The sequence below is a fragment of the Pan paniscus genome, chromosome 4, assembly GCF_029289425.2.
Source record: "Pan paniscus chromosome 4, NHGRI_mPanPan1-v2.0_pri, whole genome shotgun sequence".
Taxonomy (NCBI): Eukaryota; Metazoa; Chordata; class Mammalia; order Primates; family Hominidae; genus Pan; species Pan paniscus.
In genome coordinates this window covers 32,327,130-32,342,131 of record NC_073253.2, presented here as the reverse complement: position 1 = coordinate 32,342,131, position 15,002 = coordinate 32,327,130, and the positions used below count along the sequence as shown (strand labels likewise).

Sequence of the window (15,002 nt, the reverse complement as noted above, 5' to 3'; positions counted from 1 at the left end):
TGTGGTGGGGCCAGATTTGTTAGAGAAATCAGACTATCTCAGAGGAATTTGCATGTATGAAATATCAATTTATTATAGGTTCTGCTGCTATTTTAATTCCACTGCTCATTTATCACAATTCAAAAGAATGAGAAGTTTTCTATAACCTCACATACGGAAAACAGCAAAAGTCAGAATTTTTTGGATGGTTTGCTTTTTGAGGCTTTTTCTTAGAGAAGTTTAACAGCTTTATAGTTGCTTGTTAAATAAAAAAATTATAATAGATACAAAATCTGCTTAAATAAGTCAAAGATAATTCTACCATTCTAATTTTCTGTGAATTATAACTTTTCTACCATGAGTTTTGTACATATTTTTATATCAAACATTCTTTATGTGATTCTGTTAAAAACAAGACTATTTGTTATCAATTTTACAGAGGTGGTAAGTCATTATGCATTTACTGAGCACAATTCTGTAGAACACTGATGCTCAAAAACTTGTTATTCCTCATACCCGGTGTAATAACTAGAAGACAAAAAAATCTATTAATAATTATTAATAAATATCTGATTTATGAGGAGATACACACACACACACACACACACACACACACACATACTGTCCTGGAAAAAAGCATGATCTTTGGAGTTACTTAGAGAATCAAAACCCAGCTCTGCCACTTCCAACTCTGTGACCAGAGTAACTCACTTACCTTTCTGAATCTCAACTTCTACTTAGAGACAGTAATGTTTATGCTGCAGGGTTTGGAAGAAAATTCACTAAGTCTGTGTATATTATGCATCTGGAACTCTACCTGGTCCCTAATAGTCTCTCAATAATAGGAAATATTATTTCTGATAATTTGACTTTAATAAATGTTTGTTGAGTACAATTATGTGCCTAGCATTGTTTAGATACCATGAATCAAGTGACAAACAAGAGTGTTAGAGCCGCAGCCTTCGTGGAGCTTATACTAGTGAGAAAAGAGTCAATGTGTAAACAAATAAATAAGAAAACTTCAGATTCTGATAGCTGCAAATGAAGTAACTGGAAGTGGAGAGAGGCTATTTTGGAGATGTCAGGGAAATGATGATAAGGTAACCCTTGAGCTCAGCCAGACTCAGCCCTGTGAAAACCTGTGGAAAGACCATTGAAAGCAAAGGGGCCAGTGAGCCCAGCCCTGGATCAAGAATAAGCATGGCCTGTGCAAGGAGCTGAGAGGAAGCCAGCATGTCTGGAGCACAATAGGCAAAGAAGAGAGTAGAAGATAAGGTCACGAAATAGGCAGAGATCAAACCATGTAGGGCCTGTAGGCCACAGAAAGACGTTTGAATTTAATTACATATAAAAAGCAAAACTATTGAAGAAGTTCAGACAGAAAAAAGTGATCTGATTCTAGTAACTGAATGAGGAATGGACAATAGCAGGGCAAAAGTGGAAAGTGGAAGACCAATTTGGAGGTTACTGCAGTATAACAAATAAACCAAAGATGATGACAGTGTGCCCCAGGATAGTAGTGATGGTGAAGATGAATATAAGAGGGTGGATGACCTACGGGAAAGAGTCCTGTCTCAGATCTTTAATACTCCACTTCTTTCAAAGTAAGTACATGCAAAAATTTTCCCATATACACACCCATATATTGTACATATACAACACCAAAGTGTGACCTAATCCGAGCAGATTCCAGAAGTAGCCTGGCACTCCGCCTTCTGCCAGTTCAGCTCTTTTGCTACCCTTCACTCCCACATCAGCACCAGACCAGACCCTCTTACTCCTAGGTTATGCTTAATATCATAGACCCCATTCCTGCAAAACTGACATCAATCAGAAAAGCCTAGCCACAAGACATGGTTTACATCCTTGGACCTTTCTTGTTTCATTCAACAAGCTTCTATGGCAATATACAGGATCCAAATGCAAATGGATATGTTATAAGGGAAGAAGGGTGAGTCATAACTGCTTCAACCAATGGCCTCTAAGCCCCAGAACCTTGAGCAGCCAAAAACTTTTTTGTAATATGCAATTTAACAATGTCATCCATAGTTATAACATTAAGCTTTATAAAAATTGAATGATATAGATGATTTTACACTGGTGTGCTGAGCTGAAGAAGAAATTTTTCCAAGATCAAGAACTAAAATAGTTTTTGATTGCTTTAGTATACTTGGAACACAATATCTCACCTTATCACCTCCATGCATTGTTTTGACCAAAGGTTACATTGTGGAGATCATGCTTACTCTTAGGTTCTGAAAGACCTGGATCTACCTGAGGACCAAAAAAGTGAACACGTTTGCTTTCAAGGACCTGCAAGTTTAAAAAGAAAGCATCTCACCTCCAACAGTAGTTGGTAAATTAGAGTTGGTGGATGATAGCAGCTACCAAGTAAGAAAACAGAATGATGGAAGATGGCATATATCCATAGTTTCTGTCAACAGTGCAAGTAGAAGTTTCCATTTTTGTGCAAATACGGGAAGATAATGCTTATTATAAATTAACAAACAACATGCATGCAAAGGAGTTCTTCTACCAGCGTACACTTTAAATATACCTGGAGAGCCTACTGTCTATCCTGCTTTTTCTTTTACTTGTGGACGAACTATACTCTTGTGTTAATATCCTCCTTATACACCATTGTTTTGATCGGTATCCTAAAGAAGAGATGGAGAAAAGTAGAGGTACATAGCTAAGAAGTCCTCTCTCAAATTAAAGCAGGTTTAAAAATTAATTTCTTATCATATAGACCCTTTCATTATAGTTTATTTTTACATTCACAGATTGAGATTAATACTTGGGAATTATCATAGGGGGATTAAAATAACAATTCTGGGAATCCTGGCCATGTTACTCTCATATTGTTTGACTCTGACTGGTTTGCATTTGCTTACTTATGAGGCAAGGAGAGAAAAGGGTAGCATCAGTCTGCCTTTAGGTTCATTTCTCCCAGTGGCCAACATGGAATATCTGTATCCACATTTGGATGTTAATATGATCTGTGTTGTTATTTTAAGTTTTATGTACATTAAATAGCAATCCCAATTTTTCAATTCAACGTCTACTACCCTTCAACTACCAAATACTGAGCTCTTGCTAAAAACTGGAATCTCATCTACATGGTTTAAATATGTTATAACAAAGCAACTTGCAAGTATTTTATAAAGTGAAATCATAGCAGCCATTTTATACTTGAGGAAACTGAGAGTTTAAGTGGCTTATCCAAATACATGCATCTGGTAAATGCAACTGGGCTGAACAACCAAGGAACTTTCTTTTATCCTAGACTGATGAGTATTTGTGGCTGATTATCTCAGCTGGTTAGAGGTTAAAGTTCAGTGTTAATGAGGTCAAAGTCATAAATGTGAACTTTAAGTGGAGGATTTCCCTTGATTCATAAGTGCAAGTTCAACATTTAACCCTAGCCAGTCACAAGGAACAGTGCATGGCTCAATATAAATCCATCACCAGTGCTGGAAGCAATACTCAGAAAACACGTTTCTTGTTAAATAGCCAAAGTCATCTTCTTTTTACAAAACAATAATAAGTTAAACTTACTTTAGTTTATTTAAGCTAGGAAGTCATCTATAGTTTTTAATTTAAAAGCCAGGCAATGGGAAAAGGAAAATCAGAGAATGGTTCAGCTGGATGACACTAGTGGGTCTCTCTCTCATACATCCCTTCATTTGGCAGAGAAAAGAACAAATTAAAATTCATGAGTAGGGATTATTGTATTATTTTCATGAAGTTTCTAAGCCAGAGACAGACAGCAGAAAATAGAAGTCAATTTTCTAATACCCAGTTTATGATTTTTCTACCAAACTTAGAAGGAATGCATTGTGGCCTCAAGCCTGAAAGAAATGATTTGCTGGCCACCTACTGAATGTGAAGAGCACATAGCTAACCTAGCTTTACATATGAAAGGATGGCGTTTATTGTTTCCCATAGGAAATGGAAAGTTCTGCTATAATCCTTTCTCAATTCCTAGTGAAATTCTCTACTTTTCCCTTAAGCTTATGGAATTTTACATTGAAAATTTTTCTTTGCTTTGTTAGTTTCCCTTTTCTTCTTCTCCAAATTCTAAATTATAGCATTATCTATAAACAATAACCCCAATATTGTCTTTCATCTATAAAACACTAACCAGTCTCTTTCAAAGAATGCGTATTACTAAAGAATCATGCATGTGGACTTCTGGTTCCAAAATGGAGGCACAGAAGCAAGCTGGCTTCACTGTCCCCAGCAGAAAACCAAAACTAAAAATATAGTGCTGGGATTATCACTAGCATATCCCAGAACTCAAACATGAGAATGAAATACTTCCTGTGGTCACAGAGAAGTATAAAAAAACAAACAAAACTCTGAGTAGATGGTAAGAGAATCAGATTTCTACACCAGTGATGTCCCTCCCAACATTCTGCCCAGCATCAAATGCACACAAAATTTCCTCTCAGCTCATGATTTCTACACTGGAAAAACTGAGATTGAGGTGGACAGAAAACTTGCCCTCCAGTTTGGTTTCCCTGGCAGGCGACCTGTCCTCACCTTACTCCATAGGAAACCAAATGAAGGGAGAAATATCCCTGAGATCAAGCAAAGACCAAGGAGGGAGGTGGGACTACTGTCACCAGTCTTGGAAACTATGCTCTGGAACACAGCCAAAGGAGACACCAAATGGGAGTGGCTGTCCTGCAGCATCATGCTGTAGAGGATTCATGCCACAGGGCCCCTGTGCAGGAATCCCTAGCCAGCCTTCCCACACTACCAAAATACCCCATTTGCAACAATCCTCACTGGGGAGAGCAACGCTCTGATTGTTTATAGAGCCATTATAAACCCGGGCTTAAGGTAAAACCTACAGCCGAAAAAGGAGGTAGTGATCTAGCAATAAAGAATCTGTAAGCAGGGCCGGGCATGGTGGCTCACACCTGTAATCCCAGCACTTTGGGAGGCTGAGGCGGGTGGATCACCTGAGGTCAGGAGTTCAAGACCAGCCTGGCTAAACATGGTGAAACCCTGACTCTACTAAAAATACAAAAAAATTAGCCAGGTGTGGTGGGGGAGCACCTGTAATCCCAGCTACTCCGGAGGCTGAGGCAGGAGAATCGCTTGAACTCGGGAGGCAGAGGTTGCAGTGACCCTACATCACACCACTGCACTCCAGCCTGGGCAAAAAGAGTGAGACTCCATTTCAAAAAAAAAAAAAAAAAAAGAATCTCTAAGCAAATATATCCAATAAAAACCAAAACAAGCCAAACAGAAAAGACTGGAATAAATAATCCTTTAATGCAAAGACATTAGACATATATCCACAAGGGAAAAATGCCCTCTCTAAATGGACAAAACAAGGAACCAGTGACTGACCCTAACAAGATGGCAGTATGTGAGCTCTCTCACCAAGAATTCAAAATACCAGTTTTATTCTGTGTAATCTCCAAGATAACACAGAAAAGCAATTCATAAATTTATCAGAGTCTTCTGCGTGGTCATGTCAAGCCGTGCCTGGGCCTGGAACTGAGCTGCAGCCCCTCAGCTTTGCCCATCACCTCCCAACCATGGACCCCCGCAAAGTGAACGAGCGTTGGGCCTTTGTGAAAATGTGTAAGCCAGATCTGACCATTCTGCACACCAAGGAAATGCACTTCCTGAGGGAGTGGGTGGAGATCATGGGGGGTGAAGTACCACCTGCTACTCAGAAAGCTAAATGAGAAGAAAATACCAAGGGGAAAAAAAAAACTGATAGTAAGAAGGTAGAGGAAGACTTAAAGGCAGATGAACCATTGTTAGAAATAGATAATCAGTGCCATGAAGAAAAGTCAGCATGGAGACAAATGATCTCACAACAAGGCCATCTTTACTTTCTGCAGAAAGTGTGCTCAGTTGTAGATGGAACAATGGTGAGAGCACACCTGGACAAGGGAGGGGAAGGGGTTCTTATTCCTGATGCACATGGCCCCTGCTGCTGTGTCATTCTCCTATTGGCTAGGGTTAGACTGCACAGGCTAAACTAATTCCAACTGGCTAATTTAAACAGAGTGACGGGATGAGTGGTTTGGCGGGAAAAATGGTTATGGAATGAGTCAGAGTGGAGGATGAGTCAGGGCAGAGCAGGTAATTGGAATGAGTCAGGGTGGAGCAGGTAATCGGAATGAGTCAGAGTGGAGCAGATGATCAAAAAAGGTTGCTTTATGAGGAAGTTAAGTTTAAAAGTAGAAGGCAAAGAATTGAACATACTGACATATTGATTCTTTGAAGAGAAATTTATAACTCATATCTAACATTCCCTCCTCTTGCATTTACCTTACAGCTCTTTCTCTTCAAACTTCTTTAACATGTCTTGGCTTAGTTGTTCTGCTTGATTTTCCAAAAGAAGCAGCTTCTCTGGATAAGGTGTAGGATAGTTAAAGGAGGTTCTAGTAAGAGCCATTTTTATGAGCCTCTGTACCAAACCATGGATGCATGATATGACACAGCACCCTACAAGAATAAGTAAACCCATTACGGCTGCGAGGGAAGTAAAAATTGAGGCTATTATTCTTTTCCATTTAACGAACCACTTTTCTAGCCATCCTGTAAAATGGTCGTTTACCCCTGAGTTGTTGGCTAACTTATTGGATAGAACAGTCAGACCTTGCAATGTCTTTTTTATACTTTCATCAGGGGCAGTGTTGTTTGGGATGAAGGTGCAACATTGAGTTTTAATTATGACACAAACTCCTCCTTTTTCTGCTAATATCATGTCTAAGGCTATCTTATTTTTCCCAAGCCATCTGGCTAGTAGCCCCTAATTATCCAGCTATTCCTTTAACAGCATCTCCAGTGTAATTAATAGATCGCTGTTGGTTGTAATAGATGTAGTTTATCCAATTTACATTTTCTTAATTGTCACCCACTAAAATATTGACTCAAATCCTGCAGCTATATGATTTCGGACTTTAAATTGATCTGGTATTCCCCATGGGACTCTAATTGTGTCTAAATAGACGTGATAGTAGAATGACCCATAAGAGGCTTCTTTTGCTTTACGATGTCTTATTTTTCCTTTCTCTGGTTGATGAAATGCCAGGGTGAAAGGGATAGCCAATTGGACTAAAGAATAAGTCCCACTTGAGTTACTCAGCAGAGTGTTCAGTAAAGGTCCACCATAATACTACTACACATCCGCTCAGGGAGGAATAAGGGCGACTGATTGGTAAGCTTTTGAAAATTTTTAAGCTTACTGCATCCCTTCAGGTCTCCAAGGAACACTAAGTTTCCTCCCTGTCGTGATGTTACCCGGGGGTCCTTGCTCCCAGAGCTCCCAAGATGGCGGTGGGCCACTTCCAAAATGGCGGTGGGCCACTTCCAAGATGGTGGCAAGCCTCGTGTTCTCTGACCTGGGGTTCTTGGCCTCGCGGATTCCAAGGAATGGAATCTTGGGCCATGCAGTGAGTGTTATAGCTCTATTAGAAGCCGTGGGTCACAGAAGAGAACCGTGGAACCCAGTGACTGGTGTTCAGCTTGATTAGGACAAACCCAGGCACTTAGCCATGCAGGAAAAATAGCAAGCCTTTAGCCCGATTGGGAGTGGCAATGGGCGCCTTGCTGGATCAGAAGCACAGCAGACACCCTGCTGGATCCGGAGGGATGGAAGTCAGCAGCGGGTCTGCAACACTGGCAAAACAGCAGTGGTGGACAGTGAGCGAAAGCTCAGCTAGAGCCATAACAAACAAGGACCAGAAGAGTGCAGTTGCAAGATTTAATAGAGTGAAAACAGAGCTCCCATACAAGGAGGGGACCCAAAGGGGATTGCCGTTGCCTGCTAGAATGCCTGGGTTTATGGCCTGATCCTTGTTCTTCCTGCTGTGCTCTCAGGCAATAGATGATTGGCTGTTTCTTTACCTCCTGTTTTTGCCTAATCAGCATTTTAGTGAGCTCTCTGATTGGTCAGGTGTAAGCTCAGTTGCAAGCCCCGTGTTTAAAAGTGGATGTGGTCACCTTCTCAGCTAGGCTTAGGGATTCTTAGTCAGCCTAGGAAATCCAGCTAGTCCTGTCCTTCAGTCTGAGATACTTAGTGAACTTTGTGTTGGGAGATGGAAGCTGGATGGCCCTCGGGGTCTGACCTGCAGGGTGTTGAAATTTGGGATATAGCAGAGAGAGAACTTGGCACAACTTGTTACTGCAGGCTGTAGAATCCTGTAAGAGAGCTGCCATGCAGCCCACGCCCGGTCGACTGGAGGACCGCCCTAGTAGAAAGGGGACAATCTGGGCCTCTGGCCTGCAGTGCACACAAGCATAACAATTGCCTTTGTTTAACATGTGGACGGAACATTTAATCCATTTTAACCAGGCATTTACATCTTTATACCCTGTTTCAATGGATATGGTTTGCCTTAGGTCTCCTATTTCTACTACTGAGATCTTGCTTTTGTCACTTGGCATGAAGCGAGTCATAGTTTGATTTCATAGGTTTGGGAAAGGGGCAGCCATAGGAGGTGGAGGAGGGAGAACAAAGCATACCTTGAAGAAGCCTATAGGATCCTTTCCAGTGACTTCTGCTCCTAAACCATAGAAGTGCTCTAAAGTGGGGTAAGAGTTGCTAGTGGTAGGAATAGTAATGGATATAAGCACTGGGTAAGGAAAGGAAAGGAAAAGATAGATGGACTAAGCTTTTTTTAGCTTTAATTTGGTAGAGGATTGTCCAGGAACAATGACCCATGATTCTGATGATAATGGCACTTGCTTGACTCGGGTGTGATGTGTCCATCCTTTTCTGCTGTACAAACAGCAGTCTCGGTGGTTAGCAGCACAATGCAGGGTCCTTCCCAGGCTGGCTCAAGTTTCCCTTCTTTCCACCCTTTGATGAGAACGTGATCCCCAGGCCAATGCTGATGTACTGGAAACTCCAAAGGCGGCGCCTCTGCTGAAAGACCTCTTGTTTTAAGGGAGGAGAAAGTGGAGGTTAACCCAAGTAAATAATTTCTAAGAAATTGATCTTTTGTTTTAAATGTGGGGACATCAGCAGTGGACTTTATAGTCCTTGGTGCCTTCTCGCTGAGAAATTTTCTTTTTTTTCTTTTTTTTTCAGAAGGAGTCTTGCTCTGTCACGCAGGCTGGAGTCTGGAGTGCAGTGGCACGATTTCGGCTCACTGCAAGCTCTGCCTCCCAGGTTCATGCCATTCTCCTGCCTCAGCCTCCCGAGTAGCTGGGACTACAGGCGCCCGCCACCACGCCCGGCTAATTTTTTGTATTTTTAGTAGAGACGGGGTTTCACCATGTTAGCCAGGATGATCTTGATCTCCTGACCTCGTGATCTGCCTGCCTCGGCCTCCCAAAGTGCTGGGATTACAGGCATGAGACACTGCGCCCAGCCTGAGAAATTTTCTTTAGCACCTATTTTTATTAGTTTTTAGACCAAAGAAAGCCAAACACCATTTTATATTTAACAATGCTTCCTGTATGATTTTATACCAGATGAACTAAATTTCACCTTTATATTAGTGTTATTAATGTTAAACTTAATTTTAATAAAACCTTATAGACATATTTATCCAATTTTAATGTCTGACCATAAGGTAAGATTTTTATAGACTCTTTTTAACCATTTATAATTTTTGTTAAAGAGCAGGTTAGTGCTTTAAGAAAAATCTGTTGTGCTTTTATTTTAATGTCCCGTTCACAGAAAAACTGGATGATACCCCTTTAACTTTAGCCAATATGTTTACACACAGAATTTCCTTTACAATTAACATTTCAAAACTTGCTTAAACCTTTAAAACAAATTTTTTTTTTTTTTTGAGATGGAGTCTCGCTCTTTTGCCCAGGCCGGAGTGCAGTGGCGCTATCTCGGCTCACTGCAACGTCGACCTCCCAGGTTCACGCCATTCTCCTGCCTCAGCCTCCCGAGTAGCTGGGACTATAGGTGCCCGCCACCACACCCAGCTAATTTTTTGTATTTTTAGTAGAGATGGGGTTGCACCATGTTAGCCAGGATGGTCTCAATCTACTGACCTCGTGATCTGCCCACCTCAGCCTCCCAAAGTGCTGGGATTACAGGCGTGAGCCACCGCGCCCAGCCAATAAAGTATTTTTTTAACCTTTTAATGTAGGTAAAAATCCATATTCTTATGCCTCCTTGTAATCCTTTTACCAAAAATACATTTTACTTTCCTTACACACCTTGCACATAAACTGTTTCTTCAATAGTTTTACATTCAGGAGGCCTAATTACTTTTAAATTATACAACATTTCCCTTTTATAACTTTTTTTCACGACTTTCACAGACAATTCTTCAATGTGCCTCAACTTTCTGACTTGTTGCAAACATCCCTTTCTTTAAACAACCAATTAATTTGTTTTAGGACAAGAATTTACCATATAATATTCTTTTTACATAAATTCTCCCCCATTTTTTGTTTTCAAAGATAACCATTCTTCTCCAAAGTGAACTTCCTTCATGTCTGTGGACTAGGCTGCCTTAGGCCACAAAATTAGAAGTTAGGATAATACATGTTACACTGTTAACTTTTAGCAAATTTTACTTTTGTTGAAAACTTTGTAAGTTTGGGATTTCAATTATTCTTTGCTATTAGTAAGACTTCGTTCAGTCCATATTAACTTAGAATTGGTATAGATGGCTCCTTCCTGATTCTGTAAGTATTTTAAGGCTTGGTTGAATGCAAACAGCTCACACGTTTGAGCAGACCAACTATTAGGCAATTTTCCTAACTCTGCTTCTACAAGAGTTTCCTTATCACTCACTGAATACCCATTGTGTCTTTTTCCCTCAATCACCCGGGAGGAACCATCTATTGTCCTGTCCTGAAGGGAGTTCCTCCTAGGTCTGGTTGGACCTTTGTATGGTAATCAATTAAGATTTAGATCCCCTGTTAGGAAGCCTGCTGGGTTAAGGGAATTTTCAGTGTTTAATGTTAAATCATCTTTTTCTAACAGAATAGCCTCATACTTTAAGGTTCTTGAGTCAGTATGCTACATTTTTGCTTTTTTTTTTTTTTTTTTGACTTAGGATAGTTCCAACCTGATGAGGTGTGCTCACAATGAAGTTTCCTCTAAAAGTTATTTTTCTACTTTCTTCTGTTAACAAAGCAGTCGCCACTACAGATTAAATGCATTTGGGCTATCCACAGGTTACAGGGTTAAGGATTTTTGATTAGGAAAGGCTACGGGTTGTCAGTGGCCTCAGTGCTTTCAGGCTACACCCTTGTTTACACTGACAACAAGGTGGTATTGGAATGTTATAGGGTCAAGGAGAAGACCTTCAATTATCAATTATAGGTTTTTAATTTATCCTGGCACTTAAAGGAATAGGGTACACTGTTTTCTCTTTACTACTTCTATCTCTCTCTCTCTCTCTTTGACTCTCTGTCTCTTTCTCTCTGACTTCCTCTCCAAGTTTCTCTTTCCTCTCTGCTGGTCTTTCCCTGCCTCTGCCAGCTGCTTATGCTGCTGTTTCCCCCTCTCCTTCCCCTTCCCCTAGGGGAGGGACCAGCAGGAGTGGAGCTACTCTTTCTTCCCCACAAGAAGAAAGGAAAGGGGAGTTCTGAATATTTTTCTAACTACCAGAGGTTTGTGTAAGGTTCAACCCCCTGAAATTTGTGGAAGGCTCAACCACTCAAACCAGGGGTGCCTTGCCTTGCCTGTCCTGGAAGTCTCAACCCCTCAAACCAGGGATGTCTTGCCTTGCTGCCCTGGAAGGTTGACCTGTTTCCTCCCTTTCCCCATCTGACGGTCCTTTGCACACTTCCCACTCATGTTGTCCTCTCTGGCTGCTCCCCCAAGGAAGAATTAGACCCCTCTTAGCATTGGTATGCCGGTGTAAATCCCACAGCAGGATCTGCCCTAAGCCGTATGAGGTAGCCACAGAACCGTGGAGAGGACCCACTCACTCCAGCAGTAGGACTTGTCACCATCCACATGAACAATACCATAAGAAGGGTTGTTTGTGATCATTCACGCACACACACATTTAGCCCTCCAGAATTTGACCACCAAGGAAGTACTTTACCAGCTCCCATGGTTTCTTCTTCCTTGGTCTGTGCAGAGTCATCACCGCAGTATGTGAGGATCCTTTACCCTACGTTGCTAGCCAGTTTCTTTCCACGTTGCTGAGAGTCCCAGTTTATTCATCACACTGGGTGGATCTCGGTTCCTCACACCTGAGGCTGCCAAAAACGAGGTAGTGGGGCATGCCTTCTCACAAGAGAGGACTGGAGACCCACCCTAGAGGAGACTGTAATCCTGGATGAGACCCCAAAATTGTTAGAAATAGATAATCGGTGCTGCGAAGAAAAGTCAGCTTGGAGACAAATGATCTCTTAGCAAGGCTATCTTTACTTTCTGCAGAAAAGGTGCTCAGTTGCAGATGGAACAATAGAGAGAACACACCTGGGTGGGAAAGGGGTTCTTATTCCTGATGCACGTGGCCCCTGCTGCTGTGTCGTTCCTCTATTGGCTAGGGTTAGACTGCACAGGCTAAACTAATTCCGACTGGCTAATTTAAAGAGAGTGATGGGGTGAGTGGTTTGGCGGGAAAAATGGTTATGGAATAAGTCAGAGTGGAGGAGAAGTCAGGCAGGAGCAGGTAACCGGAATGTGTCAGGGTGGAGCAGGTAATTGGAATGAGTCAGGATGGGGCAAGTGATCAGAATGAGTCAGGTTGGGGAAGGTGATCATAATGAGTCAGGGTGGGGCAGGTGATCAGAATGAGCCAAGGCAGGCAGGTAATTGGAATGAGTCAGGGTGGAGCAGGTAATTGGAATGAGTCATGGTGGGGCAGGTGATCAGAATGAGTCAGGGTGGAGCAGGTAATCGGAATGAGTCAGAGTGGAGCAGGTGATTGAAAAAGGTTGCTTTATGAGGAAGTTAAGTTTAAAAGTAGAAGGCAAAGAATTGAACATACTGACATATTGATTCTTTGAAGAGAAATTTAGAACTCATATCTAACGCCATCAAGTGAGGAAAGTGATCTAGTTATTGATAATGAAGGTATGATTGAACCAGACACTGATGCCCCTCAAGAAATGGGAGATTAAAATGCAGAGATAACAGAGGAGATGATGGATCAGGCAAATGATAAGAAAGTGGCTGCTATTGAAGCCCTAAATGATGGTGAACTGCAGAAAGCCATTGACTTATTCACAGATGCCATCAGGCTGAATCCTTGCTTGGCCATTTTGTATGCCAAGAGGGCAAGTGTCTTTGTCAAATTACAGGAGCCAAATGCTGCTATCTGAGACTGTGACAGAGCCATTGAAATAAATCCTGATTCAGCTCAGCCTTACAAGTGGTGAGGGAAAGCACACATACTTCTAGGCCACTGGGAAGAAGCAGCACATGATCTTGCCTTTGCCTGTAAATTGGATTATGATGAAGATGCTAGTGCAATGCTGAAAGAAGTTCAACCTAGGGCACAGAAAATTGCAGAACATCAGAGAAAGTATGAGTGAAAACGTGAAGGGTGAGAGATCAAAGCAAGAATAGAAAGAGTTAAGAAGGCTCAAGAAGAGCATGAGAGAGCCCAGAGGGAGGAAGAAGCCTGATGACACTAAGGAGCTCAGTATAGCTCTTTTCCAGGTGGCTTTCCTGGGGGAATGCCTGCTAATTTTCCCTGAGGAATGTCTGGAATGGCCAGAATGCCTGGACTCAATGAAATTCTTAGTGATTCAGAGGTTCTTGCAGCCATGCAGGGTCCAGAGGTTATGGTGGCCTTCCAGGATGTGGCTCAGAACTCAGCAAGTATGTCACAATACCAGAGCAACCCAAAGGTTATGAATCTTATCAGTAAATTGTCAGCCAAATTTGGAGGTCAATTGTAATGCCCTTCTGATGAATAAAGCCCTTGCTGAAGGAAAAACAACCTAGATCACCTTATGGATGTCACAATAATACAAAGCAGTGTACCTCTGACCTTCTCATCAAGAGAGCTGGGGTGCTTTGAAGATAATCCCTACCCCTCTCCCCTAAATGCAGCTGAGGCATTTTACAGTGGTTTGCCATTAGGGTATTCATTCAGATAATGTTTTCCTACTAGGAATTACAAACTTTAAACAATTTTTAAACCTTAAAAATATTTAAAACAAATTTAAAGGGTCTGTTAATTCTTATATTTTTTTACTAATGATTTTGGATTTGTTTTGAATTATTGGGCAGGGAAAACATTTATGTATGGAAGATTATTGCTCTAATTTGAGTGAAATAAAATTTATTAGTGTGAAGCAAACATAACTCATTTGAGGATAAAGTTTGTGCTGGATATGTCATTCCTGAAGCATTTTGACTTGTCTTTTTAAATGCTTTATCTTTTCTTTAAAGAATTATTTTAATAAAACTAATTGGGAACACCAGTATTTCAGTAGGACCTGGGTAGGGACTGGAAGTACTTGGCAGGGCAGTAGCAATCTTGTTGTGTTTTATATAACATGCATCCTTGGGCAGGCTGCCCTTAAATCTTACACTGTGGTGAAGGGATGAATTTTTTGTAATGCTGCGGTACAGTTGCAGTACTTAGTTCTGTTCTTGTCCAGTAGATCTAATAAATGTTTCATACTATTTCCACATAGGGAAAATAAGGGAGTACTTTTCTTTGTATATTTCTATGCTTAAAATTCTCTTTCCTAGTCAAAAAATGCCCAACTCTCTGTCTGATTTCTGCTTGTTACATTTTTCTCCCTTACTTTTCTTGGGCTAAAGACAGGTTTTTTCTACCAGCATCATCACTGCTATCATCATTAACAGCATAATTATACAATCATATTTCATGCTGAGTTTAATTTAATATGTAATACATACGTGAATTGTAAGGTAATACCCAAAACAACTAGTTTCTTACTTGGCCATGAGAATGCTTACTTAAGTTTTAGAGTTCAACTCTGGCAAAATCTTGTCATATCAAAAGACATTGGAAAGAGGGATTCCCTTTGATGTTTGGTCTTCTACTTAGAAAATACCTATTGCAGTAAGAGTTTATCTTGCAGTATTCATCTTTGTATTTTGAAGATAATAAGGTTTGAATTAAATTGATATA

The 15,002-nt window shown here is 41.0% G+C and overlaps 1 protein-coding gene and 1 pseudogene across 1 annotated transcript in view; one reads left to right on the top strand and one right to left on the bottom strand.

Moving 5' to 3' along the window:
• The window catches only part of TMEM167A (transmembrane protein 167A), a 230,032-nt gene that overhangs the window by 112,617 nt on the left and 102,413 nt on the right, over window positions 1-15,002 (bottom strand). The window lies entirely within an intron of this gene.
• Window positions 4,431-13,794, top strand: LOC100986250 (hsc70-interacting protein-like; annotated as a pseudogene).